At 38.2% G+C, this 18,468-nt stretch overlaps 1 pseudogene; it reads right to left on the reverse strand.

Moving 5' to 3' along the window:
- Nucleotides 1–7,557: 7,557 nt before the first annotated feature.
- On the reverse strand, nucleotides 7,558–8,077 carry LOC123856440 (protein BEX1-like; annotated as a pseudogene).
- Between the last annotated feature and the right edge of the window lie 10,391 nt (nucleotides 8,078–18,468).

The raw sequence follows: 18,468 nt of genomic DNA on the forward strand, positions 1-18,468 counted from the left end.
TTTATAGTTTTATTTAGAAGTCTGTGATCCATTCTGAGTTAATTTTGTATAAGGTGTAAAGTATAGGCTGAGATTTAGTTTTCTGCACATAGATGTCCAATTGTTCTAATACCATATGCTGAAAAGTCTATCCTTTCTCCATTGAATTATCTTTGGTCCAAAATTGTATGAATTTATTTCTGGACTCTGTTTTGTTCCATTGGTGTATGTCTGTGTTTTTGTCAATATCAGACTCTTTTTTTTTTTTTAAGAATTTATTTATTTATTTGACAGAGAGACACACAGCGAGAGAAGGACCACAAGCAGGGGGAGCGGGAGAGGGCAAGGAGCCCTACGCGGGGCTCAATCCCAGGACCCTGGGATCGTGACCCGAGCTGAAGGCAGATGTTTAACCAACTGAGCCACCCTGGCATCCGTCATAGTTGCATTCTAATGTTTAAATACTTTTATTAAAGTGAAGTCTAGAATTTGTTTATACTTTAAGGGAATTTAGTAATTACACATTTAAATCAATATTGAGTTTCTGGAAGGCAGTGACTATATACTATTTATCTGTGAATCACAGTACACAGAAGATTGAAAGTACAGAAAAATACCTCAATAAAGGTTTGGGGATTAAATACTTAAATATGAGACTTTTAAACAATTCTGATATCTTCAGACATAGTGAGGGATTGAGCATACGGAAATTCCATGATGCAAGAGGAAGAAGGAACCACTTCTCCTTTCTAAAAAGAGCCATAGGATTGGTCCCTGATGCAATAGGAGTAAGAGGACAGAAGAAGCTGTCCCCAAAATGTTCATCCATCGTAAGACTTAGATTCCGAAAATGTCAAGGCCAATTATTTTATAGGTGAGACTCAGATAGTGACACGTTGTACCGAGCTTCTTGTATGTCAATATACAATTACACAAAAATTTGACTCCAAAATGAGAAACTTCTGCTAGAACTGGTTGGGTTTGTTTGTCATTTATAAAAATTGTGCACTTTTTAAATTAGCCCCCATAGTGGATTTCTTTTTTTAGTTAATTAATTTATTTAGAGGAGGGGGAGGGGTAGAGGTAGAAAGAATCCTGAAGCAGACTCCCTGCTGAGCGGAGCCTGAGACAAGCTTGATCACAGGACCCCGAAATCCTGACCTGAGCCAAAACCAAGTCCTATGAGCCACCCAGGTGCCCCAAGGCATTTCTTTTTAAGATTTCACTTTACTGGAGAAAATGTACTGGTATTTCATGAATTCATACTTAATTCATGATCAAGTATCTTACTAACAACCCCACACTTTGGCTTATGGTTGAATAACACTACAGCAATCATTATTAACCCTATTTTCACATAGCTGGAGTTCAACGACAGGTGTAAAGAATATGGCTTGTCCTTTCTGATATTCAGATAGTATCAAATTACTTTACCATTAATTATGTGACTAGGGTAGCCAAAGGAGTGATAATCATCACTTTTTTTTCTGCTACTGTTGATTTGGTGTGCTTCTAACAAATGATTTCTTTCATAGGGTATAGGGGCTTTTTTTTTTTACCATATTTATTTTATTTATTATTATTATTATTTTTTTTAAAGATTTTATTTATTTATTTGAGAGAGAGAGAATGAGAGAGAGCACGTGAGAGGGGGGAGGGTCCGAGGGAGAAGCAGACTCTCCGCCGAGCAGGGAGCCCGATGCGGGACTCCAGGATCATGACCTGATCCTAAGGCAGTCGCTTAACCAACTGAGCCACCCAGGCGCCCCTATTATTATTATTTTTTAAGTAATCTTTACACCCAACATGGGACTTGAATTCATGACCCCAAACTCACAACCCCGAGAGCAAGAGTCACGCGCTCTACCGACTGATCCAAACAGGTGCCCCTCAAACAAATGATTCTGATGTAAAACTAGAATGCTCAGATTTTTAATCTTTTAAAACCCTTTGTTTCCTTCATTTTATTAAGACTCTATTGGCAACAAAAGCAAAAATAAGCAATGGGACTACATCAAACTAAAAAGCTTCTAGACAGCAATGGAAACCATCAGCAAAATGAAAAGGCAACCTACAGAATGGGAGAAGATATTTGAAAATGATATATCTGATAAAGGGTTAATATCCAAAATATATAAAGAACTCATACAACTCAATGGCCAAAAACAAACAATCTGCTTTTAAAATGGGCAAAATAGATAAATAAAATAAAATGGGCAGAGGATCCGAACAGACATTTTTCCAAAAAAGGCATACAGATGGCCAATAGGTACATGAAAAGGTGTCCAACATCACTCATTGTTAGGAAAATGCAAATCAAAACCACAATGATATTATCACACCTGTTAGAATGGTTATTATCAAAAAGACAAGAAATAATAAGTTTTGGCAAGGATGTGGAGAAAAGGAAAGTTTTGTACGCTATTGATGGGAATGTAAATTGGTACAGCCACTATGGAAAACAGTATGGAGGTTCCAAAAATATAGAAAATGGAACTACCATATGATGCAGCAATTCCACTTCTGGGTATTTATTTGAAGCAAACAAAAACACTAATTTGAAAAGATATCTGCAACCCCATGTACATTGTGGCATTATTTACAATAGCCAAAACATGAAAACAACCTAAATGTCCAATGATGGATGAATGGATAAAGAAGATGTGATAGATATAAATATAAAAAACATAGAATAGGGGCGCCTGGGTGGCTCAGTCGTTAAGCGTCTGCCTTCGGCTCAGGTCATGATCCCGGGGTCCTGGGATCGAGCCCCACATCGGGCTCCCTGCTCTGCAGGAGGCCTGCGTCTCCCTCTCCCACTCCCCTTGCTTGTGTTCCCTCTCTCGCTATCTCTCTCTCTGTCAAAATAAATAAATAAAATCTTTTAAAAAAAATAGAATATATAAATGTATATATGTAACTGTAATATATAAATATTTTATATAAATATATTATAAAATATATATAAATGTGGCTAAATTTTATACATACATATAAAATATATAAGTATATATTGTGCATATATATTGTATATATTGTATGTATATATTTATAAAGTTCAGCCATATAAAAGAAGGAAATCCTGCCATTTGTGACAACATGAATGGAACTTGAAGGCATATCCTAAATGAAATAAGTCAGACACAGAAAGACAAATGACATATCTCAAGGGTCATAAGTACGAACTTCCAATTATAAAATTTAAAAAGTGATACTCTATCTATACACTGACACACAATGAAACACACTTGGGAAATCCCATCACTATTAAGATGGGATTGTACACTGTTGGTGGGAATGTAAATTGGTACAGTCACTATGGAAAATAGTATGGAGGTTCCAAAAAAATAAAAAATGCAACTACCATATGATGCAGCAATTCCACTTCTGGGTATTATGCAGAATTATATATATTACATTTATTTATATTTATAGTTTGTATATAAATATATAGAAACATTTATATATTCTGTTGTGCAGAATCAATTAATTGTTCATCTAGATCATTTAGGAATTGTTCGTGTATATATAAGCAGTGCCTTTCTATACAACTATTGATGTCTAGATGAAAATGATTAACTATTAATCCATTGTCAGTTGGACAAGAATTTTAAATTATTTCTTCAGTTATAGTGGTGGAGTTGCACAAATTATTTTATTCTCTTAACAGGCCCCCCTTTGGGCCAAGAAGAGACATTGTCAAGCAGTTGGCTGGGGCTACGGGTGCATGTCATGATTAAGGGTGCGAGGAAAGACAAATGAGCCACATTGGGATTAAAACCATGATCTCATTGACCAAGAGTTCCAACTAACCATCACAGAGATAATAAATATATACTTCTTGGAACTTTGCTCTTTTCCACAAGTGTTTTCTCTGTAGTCACTGAAGTATGGAGACATTTTATTCTCTCTAAACTTCCAACAGAACTCTTCATGCCAGGGATAGCACATTCCATCCTTCTGTGTACTATTACCAGTAAACAATGAAATGACCATCATAGAGTTGAAAGTATGTGTTGCCTCATAAAAAGAATTTAGAAGAGTCTTTGGATGAAAAGCAGAGTATAGTGGTAGTATTGTACTATTGTGCAGAATATTATTTCACCAAAGATTATGAGGCATACATATTTTACTGAGAGTCTTTTGTGGGCTAAATTCATGTCCTGAAAACATGGCATTTTAGATAACATAAATTTATGGAGATTGTGGATTTTTCTCCCAGAAAATGAATACATCTTTTATACAATTTTCAGGATCGGGGAAAATAATGAAACTGTGGAAGCAAAGTTCTAAAATATTCTTTATTTTTATGCAATAGCAAGTTGTTTTCAGAGTTGATAAGATCCGTTTTTAAAAATTATTTCTATTTCAAATGAATCATTTGCTGAACAAGCTCCCATGAAAGGCGAGGAAACAGAATAAGAAGGGGAAAGAGGACACGAATCAATAATTTATCAAAATGTGGTTGGGTCATACTCTAGTTTACAAAGAACAGAAGTTCATTCAGTTTTAAGGGAAAAGGGGGTTAGCTGTTAAGGGCATGTGTGGTTTAAAATTATTAAGCCATTTCATAACCGAGACAGTTCAAGGACTGGTTATACCAGAGTCCACATGGTCTTTCTCTCCTGGTATCTCTCTACTTTCTCCAACCTTTCAAGTAGGGTACATGTGATTGGATTTCTTAATTCATTAGTGGAGAGTCTATCTACAGGGTAGATTCTGACTTCGATGCCCATCCCTGACAAAAGTGTTTAGCTTCTCTTAAAAGGCAATTCGAGGGGCGCCTGGGTGGCTCAGTCAGTTGACCATTGCCTTCTGCTCAGGTCATGATCCCAGGGTCCTGGGAATCAGGCCAGCGCTGGGCTCCCTGCTTGGCAGGGAGCCTACTTCTCCCTCTCCCTCTGCCCGCCGCGCCCCCTGCTTGTGCTCTCTCTCTGTGTCAAATGAATAAATAAAATCTTAAGGAAAAAAAAGGCAATTAGAGTCAGTATAAAGTCTATGCCATACTTAGCATCAGCCCCCGATTTTTTCCTTAAAGATTTTATTTTTAAGTATTCTCTATACCCAACGTGGGGCTGGAACCCAAACCCCAAGACCAAGAGTCTCATGCTCCACTGACTAAGCCAGCCAGATACCCTCTGGCCCCACATTTTTAAAAACAAAAAAACAGCTCTTCACAGAAATCAAAATTGTATATATCAAATGTTTTCTACGATGGGAAAAATGTGTACATATGACTGAATACAAAAAGGGACTATGTGAAATAAAAACTGTTTTTCAAAGTAGTGAGATTATAATTGGCTTTTTTTTCTCCTCTCGGTTTTTGCCAATATTGTTGTTCTAGTTCTTGACTAATTTAAGAACGTTTTTTCAATATTTAGAACAATGAATATAATTTTAACAATGCCCAGATGGTTTTTAACTGATTATCTCTCTCTCTCTCTCTCTATATATATATATATATATTTTTTTGCTTTTCAAATCATTTTAAAAGCCAGCAGTAGAGTCAGATTAAATTTAGGAAATATGTAAGAGATGTGTTTAATTAACAATTCAAGATGAGTCAATAGTCTTTCCAGTCTTTTTCATCATGTACATAGAGAATTCATTACTTGGTAGTGTTATTGATACTTTAAAAAATAAAGTCCCCATTATATTTGTGTCCTTCTCACACAAGCCTTCAAACTATTTGCCCACCCCTCTGCCTATCTGTGGTCATGCTACTTTCTTATAAAATACATCAAAACATCAAAAGCAGACTCAAACATTAGAAAAACAGCTGTGAGTGTGAGGAGGTGGGGTACACTTTATGTATTTATAGCAAGTGGGTAAATTATATCAAGTATAACAGGCACCCAGCCCTTTAGGGACAATTTTGACTGACAAGAGTTTAAAATTAATAATAATGGTAGAAATCTCTAAAGAATTTAGAGATTTAAAAACCCAGTTAGTTGGCTAACAGAGCTTTTGCTTTATTATCAGTGATGCTTAATTGATTTTTTTCAGATCCTTAAGGACCAGTATTAACTTTCCTACCCAGCAGATACACTTCTAAATGTTTAGGATGGTGGATCAGGTGGATATATATTTACCAAAGTGCCTAATTACAATGATTGCTCAGCAATTTAACAAATGCCATTTATGTTTCTAATGAACTTCTAATGTAAATTATAAGAAATTTGTTCCATAATCATATGGTAAGTATACTTGGCCTGTATTCTAGAATTCTGATTAGTATTTCTAATTGATAATCAATAAGAAAGTAACATTCTTACCATGCCATGTTAGTTTAATCAAGTGGAAATTGTATTTGTCTGCCACCTGGGGGATTCATGGGAACACTGCAAGTGGTGAAATTCATAGTAATAGTAATAAATATATTAAATATTAATATATATTATATATTATAATTATATATATTAAGGATATTAATATATTAAGCATATTGATATACACTAGATATATTAAATAAATATAGTAATAAAATATTATAATATATGTGTTAATAGCATTGGTCTTATGAATGATGTTGGCTGATATGTTATATATATATATGAATAATATATAATATATATTATATAGAGAGACACACATATATATGTGTGTGTATATACGTAATTTTGGCCAATGAGGTATTGGCAAAACCAAGATATGAGTATATATGTATCTTGGAGGTAAAGTGATGAAAATGTTTCCAAAAGAAAGGAGTGATATGCTTTGTCAAATATTACTGGTAGATCAAATAAGACTGACCACAGCCTTAGGTAATTGGGAGTTCATAGATGGCCAGAAAAGGAACTGTTTTGGGATGTTTTATGGTTTTTATTGCTATCATGAGTATATTTTATCATTTATAACATTTTTCGAATCCATTACTGATGGAGTATAGGGAACTCTTAATTTCTGTAAGTTGATCTTCTATTTGACCACCTTACTGGATTTTATTGTTATTTCTAATAGTTCATCAATTGACTTACTTGTACCTTCTAGGTAGAAAATCATATTGCTTGAAAATATTGACAGATCTGTCTCACTTTTCAACATTTATACTTCGTTTGGCATTAACTGGGACCTCCAGTGCAGCATTGAGCAGACGTGAAAGTGACCATTACTGTAATTTAAAATGACCTGCTGTAGATTTCTGGGAAATAGTCTTTATCAAGCAGGGAAGTTTCCTTCTGTTCCTAGTTTTTAAAGATTCCCTTTTCTTTTTTCTTTTCTCTTTTTTTCGCTTTTTAAAAAACTGAAAATCTTTAAAAAAAGATTTTATTCATTTATTTGTCAGAGAGGAAGAGAGAGAGAGAGAGAGCACAAGCAGGGAGAGTGGCAGGCAGAGGGACAAGCAGACTCCCTGCTGAGCAGGGAGCCCGATGTGGGGCTCGATTCTAGGACCCTGGGATCATGACCTGAGCCAAAGGCAGACACTTAACCAACTGAGCCACCCAGGCGCCCTTCTTTTTTCACCTTTTTAAACTGCTTTATGAACTTCACAATATATAATGAGCATCTTGCCATACAATAGGGTAAAACTCCCCCACTGACAGAATCTTACAGATTGGGTCAAAATACAACATTCAATTAGAAGCTGGCCATTGGAAACCCACAAGAGACATCTACCACCGAAAGGTTTACAACAAAGGTACATGGAGAACATGCAAGTTTAGGAAGCAGATGAGTCTTCCTATTAACTTGAGGGAAAATATCAGGATTCAAGTCATAAGGCAAAACACAACATGATGGTCATGGTAAGGAAGGTCAGTGCTAATCACCTGCAGACTATGATTGAATTACTTTTCCCTCAGCTTTTCCATCTGCTGTCTCACCACCTCCCCAATCCTTTCCATATTCTCTTCTCTCATCCTTGCCTGCAGCTCTCCAAGTCTCTGAATCATGTCCCACCTACACTGCAGGATGGGCTGCCTAACATGCATCCACCTATGATTTACTCTAGGCACACAATATTCACCAGCTTCCAAAGGGAGGACCAAGGACTCTCCTTTATTAGCAACTTGCTCCTATTCGTCCTTTTTTCTGTTTTCCTGGCTGGCATTTTCCATGTTGAGATTTTTTTTACTGCTTGCTCCTCTTTGGACGCCATTGCACCTGCACCTATCCTTGAAGGGTCCTACTCTGGATTCTGGCTGAGAGTGCTTAGCAGTGACACTTAGGCCCCTCCCCCCCCCACGCCTCCTACTCTTTGGGGCCATCCCTGGCCCACACACCCTCTGAGACTTCCCTGTTCCTAAATCCTAAATAGGTGTGGAATTTTATCAAATACTTTTAAACAAATATCAAATGATAATGATTTTCTTTTTTGTTATTATGACAATATATTTAATAGATTTCCAAATGTTAATCCATCCTTATGCACATATCTAACTGTCCTGTATTTTATATTTTCTTTTAAGCTCAGCAATATTTTCAATTTGCTAATTTTAACTTCAGATTCTTCCAGTTTTGTTCATAAGTAAAACTGGCCTTGGAATTTGTTAGGAAGGGCCAACCTTGCACAATTTGAGTATTGGAATTATTTTCAGCTCTAAAATGTTGTTAGGAATTAATGAAAAGAATGAACTAAATAAATTCTAAAAAATGTTGAATAGGAGAGTGTCTAAGATGGAGGAGGAGTAGGAGACCTAAATTTCGTCTGGTCCCAGGAATTCAGCTAGATAGTTATCAAACCATTCTGAACACCTGCGAACTCAACCAGAGATCAAAGAAAAGAATAGCAGCAACTCTGAACAGAAAAGCGACCATTTTCTGGAAGGTAGGATATGTGGCGTGATTCTGAGGAGATATTCGGGAGGATAGACGGCGGGGGAGGGGGCCGCTTCTGGCAAGTGACAGCTTCGGAGCACAAAATCGGAAATTTTAGAAGTTGGCTCTGCTGAGGGATGTCTCTCCAGTGGCTAAGCGGGGGTGGAACTCTCGCGGGACAGTGTGGTCTCAGGACCCTCGGGGTCACAGAAAGACCAGGGTGCCTGAGTGCGGCAGAGCTCCCAGGTATCGGAGCGGGGAAGCCGGCTGCAGAGACGGAGCTGAGGTGTGGGCTCTCAGCTCGGGGTTGCCATAAACCGTGATCCGCGGCACAGTTGGGCCACTGCTCCTCCAGCAGGGACCCAAAAAGCGGCAGATCCTGGGGAGACTCCCCTTCCTCCCTCAGGAGGAGCAGCGCGGGAGCGCACCACAGGGATCTGCTGGGTTTGGAGACTCCACATGGGGGTCGGGTGCCAGAGATACAAATGCTCAGTCACAGGCCGGGTGAGCACGGAGTGCGGCCGGAGACCAGGGAGACGGGAGTGACTGACGGCTTTTCTCTGGGGGCTCACTGAGCAGTGGGGCCCTGAGTTCTCGGCTCCTCCGGGACGGAGATTGGGAGGCCGCCATTTTCACTCTCGGCCTCCAAAGCTGTACGGAAAGCTTGCAGGGAAAAACAGCTCCCAAGAGCAAACTGGAGCAGATTACTCAGCCCGGACCAGGCAAGGGCGGGGCAATTCCGCCTCCAGCAAAGACATTTGGGAACCACGGCAATGGGCCCCTCCCCCAGAAGATCAGTGAGAACAGCCAGCCAAGACCAAGTTTACCGATCAATGAGAATGGCAGAACTCCAGTGCTAGGGGAATAATGCACATAGAATCCATGGCTTTTTCCCCATGATGCTTTAGTCTTTCAAAGTTAATTTTTTTAATTTTCGTTATTTTTTCTTTTTTAAAAAATTTTTCTTCTTTCCTTTTTCAACCAACTTATCAATTCCTTTTTGAAAATCTTTTTTAATTTTCATTTTTACAGTCATATTCTATCCCTTCATTGTATTTAAGCTTATTTTTGTATATATATGTTATTCTTTCTTTAAAATTTTGGGATGCAATTTCTTCTAACAGACCAAAATACACCCAAAATCTAGTGTATGGCTCTGTTCTATTCACCCACCTGATCATATTCTCCCCTCCCCCGCCAAAGTTTCCGGTCTCTTCTTTTTTTTTTTTTTTTAGTTTCCGGTCTCTTCTAAGTTGGTTTAGTATTTATTTCTCTGGGGTCGTTGTTGCCTTTTGTTGTCTTATTCATCTATTCCTCTCTGGACAAAATCACAAAATGGAAAAACTCACCTCAAAAAAGAGAACAAGAGGCAGTACTGACTGCCAGGGACCTAATCAATATGGACATTAGTAAGATGTTGGAATTAGAGTTCAGAATAACAATTATAAAGATACTAGCTGGGCTTGAAAAAAGCATAGAAGGAACTAGAGAATCACTTTCTGGAGAAATAAAAGAACTAAAATCTAACCAAGTCAAAATCAAAAAGGCTATTAATGAGATGCAATAAAAAATGGAGGCTCTAACTGCTAGGATAAATGAGGCAGAAGAGAGAATTAGTGATATAGAAGACCAGATGATGGACATAAAGAAGCTGAGAAAAAGAGAGACAAACAACTACTAGATCACGAGGGGAGAATTCAAGAGATAAGTGATACCATAAAACGGAACAATATTAGAATAATTGGGACCCCAGATGAAGAGGAACGGGGGGGCAGAAGGTATATTGGAGCAAATTATAGTGGAGAACTTCTCTAATTTAGGGAAGGAAACAGGCATCAAAATCCAGGAGGCACAAAGAGCCCCCCTCAAAATCCATAAAAAAGGGCCAACACCCTGACATCTAATAGTAAAACTTACAAGTCTCAGACACAAAGAGAAAATCCTGAAAGTAGCTCGGGACAAGAGGTCTGTAACCTACAATGGCAATGGTAGAAACATTAGATCGGCAGGAGGCCTATCCACAGAGACCTAGGAGGCCAGAAAGGACTGGCATGATACATTCCAGGTACTAAATGAGAAAAATATGCAGCCAAGAATACTTTAACCAGCTAGGCTGTCATTGAAAACAGGAGTGATAAAAACAGCTTCCAGGACAAACAGAAACTAAAAGAATTTGTGATCACCAAGCCACCCCTGCAAGAAATATTGAAATGGGTCCTTTAAGCAAAGGGAGAGCCCAAAAGTAACTAGATCAGAAAGGAACAGAGACAATATACAGTAACAGTCACCTTATAGGCAATACAATGGCCCTAAATTCATATCTTTCATTAGTTATGCTGAATGTAAATTGGCTAAATGCCGCAATCAAAAGACACAGAGTATCAGATAAAAAAGCAAGACCCATCGATATGCTGTCTGCAAGAGACTTATTTTAGTCCCAAAGACACCCCCAGATTTAAAGTGAGGGGCTGGAAAACCATTTACCATGCTAATGGACATCAAAAGAAAGCTAGGGTGTCAATCCTTATATCAGACAAATTAGATTTTAAACCAAAGACTGTAATAAGAGATGAGGAAGGACACTATATTATAATTAAAGGATCTATCCAACAAGATCTAACAATTGTAAATATCTATGCCCCTAACATGGGAGCAGCCAATTATATAAGCCAATTAATGACAAAATCAAAGAAATGCATTGACAATAATACAATAATAGTAGGGGACTTTAACAACCCCCTCACTAAAATGGACAGATCATCCAAGCAAAAGATCAACAAGGAAATAAAGGCTTTAAATGACACACTGGACCAAATGGACTTCACAGATATATTCAGAACATTCTATCCCAAAGCAACAGAATACACATTCTTCTCTAGTGCCCATGGAACATTCTACAGAATAGATCACATCCTGGGTCACAAATCAGGTCTCAACTGGTACCAAAAGATTGGGATCATTCCCTGCATATTTTCGGACCACAATGCTTTTGACCACTCAATCACAAGAGGAAAGTTGGAAAGAACTCAGATATATGGAGGCTAAAGAGCATCCTACTAAAGAATGAATGGGTCAACCAGGAAATTAAAGAAGAATTTAAAAATTCATGGAAACAAATGAAAATGAAAACACAACTGTTCAAAATCTTTGGGATGCAGCAAAGTCAGTCCTAAGAGGAAAGTATATAGTAAGTAATACAAGCCTTTCTCAAGAAACAAGAAAGGTCTCAAATATACAACCTAACCCTACACCTAAAGGAGCTGGAGAAAGAACAGCAAATAAAGCCTAAACCCAGCAGGAGAAGAGAAATAATAAAGATCAGAGCAGAAATCAATGAAATAGAAACCAAAGGTACAGTAGAACAGATCAACGAAACTAGGAGCTAGTTCTTTGAAAGAATTAATAAGATTGATAAACCCTTGGCCAGACTTATCAAAAAGAAAAGAGAAAGAACCCAAATAAATAAAATCATGAATGAAAGAGGAGAGATCACAACCAATACCAAAGAAATACAAACAATAATAAGAACATTTTATGAGCAACTATATGCCAGCAAATTAGATAATCTGGAAGAAATGGATGCATTCCTAGAGATGTATAAACTACCAAAACTGAACCAGGAAGAAATAGAAAACATGAACAGGCCCATAACCAGCAAAGAAACTGAAGCAGTAATCAAATCTCCCAACAAACAAGAGCCCAGGGCCAGATGGCTTCCCAGGGGAATTCTACCAAACATTTAAGAAGAATTAATACCTATTCTTCTGAAACTCTTCCAAAAAATAGAAATGGAATGAAAACTTCCAAACTCTTTTTATGAGGCTAACATTACCTTGATCCCAAAACCATACAAGGACCCCACCAAAAAGAACTACAGACCAATATCCCTGATGAACACAGATGCAAAATTTCTCACCAAAATACTAGCCAATGGGATCTAACAGTACATTAAAAGGATTATTCACCACGACCGAGTGGGATTTATTCCTGGGCTGCATGGTTGGTTCAACATCCACAAATCAATCACTCTGATACAATACATCAATAAAAGAAGGGACAAGAACCATATGATCCTCTCAATAGATGCAGAAAAAGCATTTGACAAAGTGCAGCATCCTTTCTTGATTAAAACTCTTAACAGTGTAGGGATAGAGGATACGTACCTCAATATCATAAAATCCATCTATGAAAAACCTACAGTGAATATCATTCTCAATGGGGAAAAACTGAGAGCTTTCCCCCTACTGAGCCACCCGGGCGCCCTACAAATGGTTTTTAACATATTAACATATTAAACATATTAACATATTAAAATTTTCTCAACTTCACTTAGGACAGAAGAAATGCAAAATGAATTTTTATTGTGCTACCACTTCTCACTTATCAGACTGGCAAATATCTGAAAGTTTGACAACATATTCTATGGCAGGCCTGTGGGGAAAGAAGCACTCTCAGACATTGGTGGTAAGAGAGGAAAATGACACAAGCTAACAAAATTAGAAATATCTAATACCTACCAAAATAAGAAATGCATTCACCTTTTAACTCAACAATCCCATTTCTTAGAACCTATCCTGAAGATAGCTCCAGAAATAGAAACAACATATGCATATTGTTATCCATTGTGGTATTATTTGTAATAGCAAAACATTGGAACAACCTACCTATCAATAGGGAAGGAGTTGAAGATACTATGGTATATCCTTACAATGGAGCCCTATGCAATTGTAAAAATGAATGAAGATCTCTGTGTATGAATGTGGAAAGATCTTTATCTGTGATAAAATTGATAAAACCAAAGTACAGAACCATGAAGGGAGGGATAAGAACAAACGCACAGGGTGCCTGGGTGGCTCAGTTGGTTAAGCGACTGCCTTCGGCTCAGGTCATGATCCTGGAGTCCCGGGATCGAGTCCCGCATCGGGCTCCCTGCTCAGCAGGGAGTCTGCTTCTCCCTCTGACCCTCCCCCCTCTCATGTGCTCTCTCTCTCCTCTCATCCTCTCTCTCAAATAAATAAATAAAATCTTTAAAAAAAAAAAAGAACAAACGCACATATACACACTTCTGCTACAATGCAATATACACTTTCCTTGACCTGCAAAATTGCATGCTTAATGTAGGACTTGCATGGGAAAAAATGGGTTAAGAGAAGATCATTAAAAAACCATGCCAGGGCATCTGGGTAGCTCAGTCAGTTAAGCGTCATCTGATTCTTGCTTTTGGCTCAGTTCATGATCTCAGGGTTGTGAGATTGAGCCCCACATTGTCAGGCTCTGGGCTTGGCCTCAGCAAGGAGTCTGCTTGAGACACTCTCTCTCCTTTCCCTTTCCCCCTCACCCCGCTTGTGCTCTCTCTCTAAAATAAATAAATAAAATCTTTTTTAAAAAATAAAAATCTATGCCACTTTGTAATCAAGCACTTATAAAAGTAATAATTCATACTTTGAAAGATAACTTAGACCACTCAGACAGGCAGTCTGAAGTGTTTGGAGGGTGCCAGGATTGATACTTAAAATATGTAAAAATAAGGTAGGGGGATGGTGTAACTGGCTGATGGGCATTAAGGAGGGCACTTGATGTAATGAGCACTGGGTGTTATACGCAACTGATGAATCACTAAATTCTACCCCCGAAACTAATAATACAATATATGTTAACTAAATTGAATTTATTTTTTTTAAAGGTTTTATTTATTTATTTGACAGAGAGAGAGCACAAGCAGGTGAAGCAATAGAGGGACAGGGAGAAGCAGACTCCCCGCCAAGTGGGGAGCCTGATGTGGGGCTCAATCCCAGGACCTCAGGATCATAACCCAAGCTGAAGTCAGATGCCCAACCAACTGAGCCACCCAGGTGCCCCAATTAAATTGAATTTAAAGAAAGAATTGTTTTAAATATGTAAAAACAATATAGTAAAAATACCAGCAACATTTTAATTAAATCAGGGCTGGTGTATACTGAAACTATCCATGTTGGTGGGGAGCTCCAAGTGATTGGGACTTAAATTAAGATAGGCCTAGAAGGTACTATGTCTTGCTGTATGGGACTGTGTAGATCTTTCGAGGTAACCACAAGATCAAAATATATCATAATAATGTTTGTCAGCTTTCACTCTCATTCTCTCATGAGTGTACAGGAGAGTTTTCCAGAGGCTTCATGACATGGGAACATATTGGATGCTGAAGGAGTATGAGAATCCAGCTGTTTCTATTAAACCAGATATTAAAGAGGTTTGTAAAATGCCACTGTTCTCACTAATTATTTTTTGTTTGGGGAAATACAGTTATTTTGTATAAACATATATATGTTAACTTGTAATATTACCATTATTTTTTATTGATTTAATAAATAAATATTTTAACATTTTCTGTTTTAATTTCTGTATAGTCCCCAATAATGTTTAAGAGTTTACAATGATCTGAATAGACACTTTTCCAAAGAAGACATCCAGATGGCTAACAGACACATGAAAAGATGCTCAACATCACTCGGCATCAGGGAAATACAAATCAAAACCCCCATGAGATACCACCTCACACCAGTCAGAATGGCTAAAATTAACAACACAAGAAACAACATGTGTTGACAAGGATGCGGAGAAAGGGGAACCCTCCTACACTGTTGGTGGGAATGCAAGCTGGTGCAGCCACTCTGGAAAACAGTATGGGGGTTCCTCAAAAGTTGAAAATAGAGCTACCCTATGACCCAGCAATTGCACTAAGTATTTACCCAAAGGTTACAAAAATACAGGTTTGAAGGGGTACATGCACCCCGATATTTATAGCAACATTATAAACAATAGCCAAACTATGGAGAGAGCCCAAATATCCATTGACTAATGAGACAGATGAATGGATAAAGATGCAGTATATGTATACATAATGGAATGTTACTCATCCATCAAAAAGAATGAAATCTTGCCATTTGTAAAGTCATGGATGGAGCAGAGTGTATTGTGCTAAGTGAATTAAGTCAGTCAGAGAAAGACAAATACCATATGATCTCGCTCATATGTGGAATTTAAGACAGAAAACAGATCAACATATGGGAAAGGGGAAAAGAAAAAAAGGAGAGAGGAAAACAAGCCATAAGAGACTCTTAATGATAGAGAACAAACTGAGGGTTGATGGAGGGAAGTAGAGGGGGGATGGGCTAGATGGGGGATGGGTATTAAAGAGCACACTTGGGATGAGCACTGGATGTTGTGTGTAAGTGATGAATCACTGAATTCTACTCCAGAAACCAATATTACACTGCATGTTAACTAAAATTTAAATTAAAAAAAGGGTTTATAATGATCTTGAGACCAAAAAGTCTAAGAACCTCTGCTACAGAGAAACCTTAGACTTCCTTCATCAGTGTGATTGATGGTAGAATTATTGTTATTAGTATTTGGAAATATTCTCCTTACCTTTCTCAAAGATTTTAGTTCCTGGCTTGTGGTTTCTCCCCTCAGTACTACTCTTCATTCTTGTTAATTTCAGTTTACATCTAGACAAACCCTCAATACCCACATTGTTCAATTTCTTGAATTCACCTCCACTGGTCTTGTCCTCCAACCTACCTCAGCCACTCACCTCTATAGTCATAACCTTGATTTTGTCATTATCAGTAAGTACAGATCCTCTGTGATCTCATCTTTCTGCATTCCATTCTCTAATCTCTACCTCCTATCTTTTCGGCTTATTCCTTCTAGAGATCTTTAATGCCACCATTGGTCCTCAAATCTGGTGACACTACTGTCCCCCACCCTTTGGTGTCCTCATTTCCCCTCCTTACCCAGTTTCAATTCCATGGTCAGTCATTATAAACACTCCCTTCCATACATTTTTTTTTTTTTAAGATTTTATTTATTTATTTGACAGCGAGAGAGGGAACACAAGCAGGGGGAGTGGGAGAGGGAGAAGCAGGCTTCCTGCCTGAGCAGGGAGCCCAACGCGGGGCTCGATCCCAGGACCCTGGGATCATGACCTGAGCCGAAGGCAGATGCTTAACGACTGGAGCCACCCAGGCGCGCCTCCCTTCCATACATTTTGACTCATGTTTCTCCCTTTTGTTTCTTCATGGTCATTTGACAAAACCACACCTCTGGTTAAATGCAGCTGTCTTCCCTTAACCCACATATGTATTTGATTTGTGTGGCTGAACTGTGGCTGGAGCAAAACACAAAAGCAGGCTGGTCCATTCTAAATTCCTGGCCAGACATCTCAGGTGGACCCTATAGATTGCCAGGCAATCTTACTATATGTCCCTAGTCAACTCACCCTCACCCCTCCCGTGTTAGCTTTTCATCTTTCTTTCTTCTGAACCTCCAAATCCTCACTTCCAAAACCTATTCTTAGCTGGTGATCATGCTTCCTACTTCACCAGAAAATGGAAGTAATCACAAGAGAACTTCCAAAGACTCTCACCAACACACCTAACCATGTCTCAGCATCCACACTCACACACTCAACTTTTCCATCTGTTGAGTTATTTATGCTTCTTCTATCTCAAACAGTCCTTCCTCCATTTATGCACAACATTAAAATTCCCTTCACCTCTCTTACTCCAGAACTCTCCTTTTTATCTCTTAGGTTTTACTTGCTGCTGTATCATTCTCACCAGTACCCAATTTTGCTGTTAACTCTCCAACTTTAACAACAGACAAATATTACTCTTGGTATAAACTTCCAGTTATAAGATAAATCCCAGGGAAGTAATGTACAGTATGGCAACTATAGTTAACAATACTATATTGTAGGGCGCCTGGGTGGCTCAGTTGGTTAAGCGACTGCCTTCAGCTCAGGTCATGATCCTGGAGTCCCGGGATCGAGTCCCGCATCGGGCTCCCTGCTCAGCAGGGAGTCTGCTTCTCCCTCTGACCCTCCCCCTCTCATGCTCTCTCTCTCTCTCTCTCTCTCATTCTCTATCTCAAATAAATAAATAAAATCTTTAAAAAAATACTATATTGTATATTTGAAAGTTGCTAAGAGAGTAGATTTTAAAAGTTCTCATTGCAGGAAAAAAAATTGTAATTATGTGTGTTGATGGATATTAACTAGACTTATTGTGGTAATCATTTCACAATACATACACATAGCCATCATTATGTCTTATGCCTAAAACTAATACAATGTAATCTGTGAATTATATTTCAGTATATTTAAAAAAAAAAAGAAGCATCTGGAAGAAATGCACTTTTGGCAGGGCTTTAAAAGAAGGACAAGTGGTTACTAATGGAACGGCAGTGACAAAGAAAATAAGGTGGCTAGAAGTAGTCTCTTGGGGGGGAAGCCTGTTGAGACTGCTGACAGAAATTGATTTTTTAAAAAATTCGTACGGACTTTTGGGGCACCTGCGTGGCTCGGTCGTAAAGTGTCTGCCTTCCACTCAGCTCATGATCCGGGGTCCGGGATCGAGCCCCGCATCGGGCTCCCTGCTCAGCGGGAACCCTGCTTCTCCCTCTCCCACTCCCCCTGCTTGTGTTACCTCTCTCACTGTGTCTCTCTCTGTGTCAAATAAATAAAATCTTAAAAAAAAATAAAAATAAATAAATAAATAAATAAAATTGCAGCTAAAAAGAGCAAACAGTAAAATTGAAACCAAATGAAACAGTTGAACTTAACTGTATATCAAGTTGCTCCCATAAACTCAGAGAAACAAGAATTATTTCAAGTGACTTTTGTACTAGGCACCCTGACTGAGCATCCTTACTATGACACAGCCTAAGGACAAAAAGATTTTTAAAGAA

Source organism: Mirounga angustirostris, unplaced genomic scaffold (genome assembly GCF_029215605.1).
Source record: "Mirounga angustirostris isolate CCGP_5_RB_7025 unplaced genomic scaffold, mMirAng1.0.hap1 SCAF_13, whole genome shotgun sequence".
Classification (NCBI taxonomy): Eukaryota; Metazoa; Chordata; class Mammalia; order Carnivora; family Phocidae; genus Mirounga; species Mirounga angustirostris.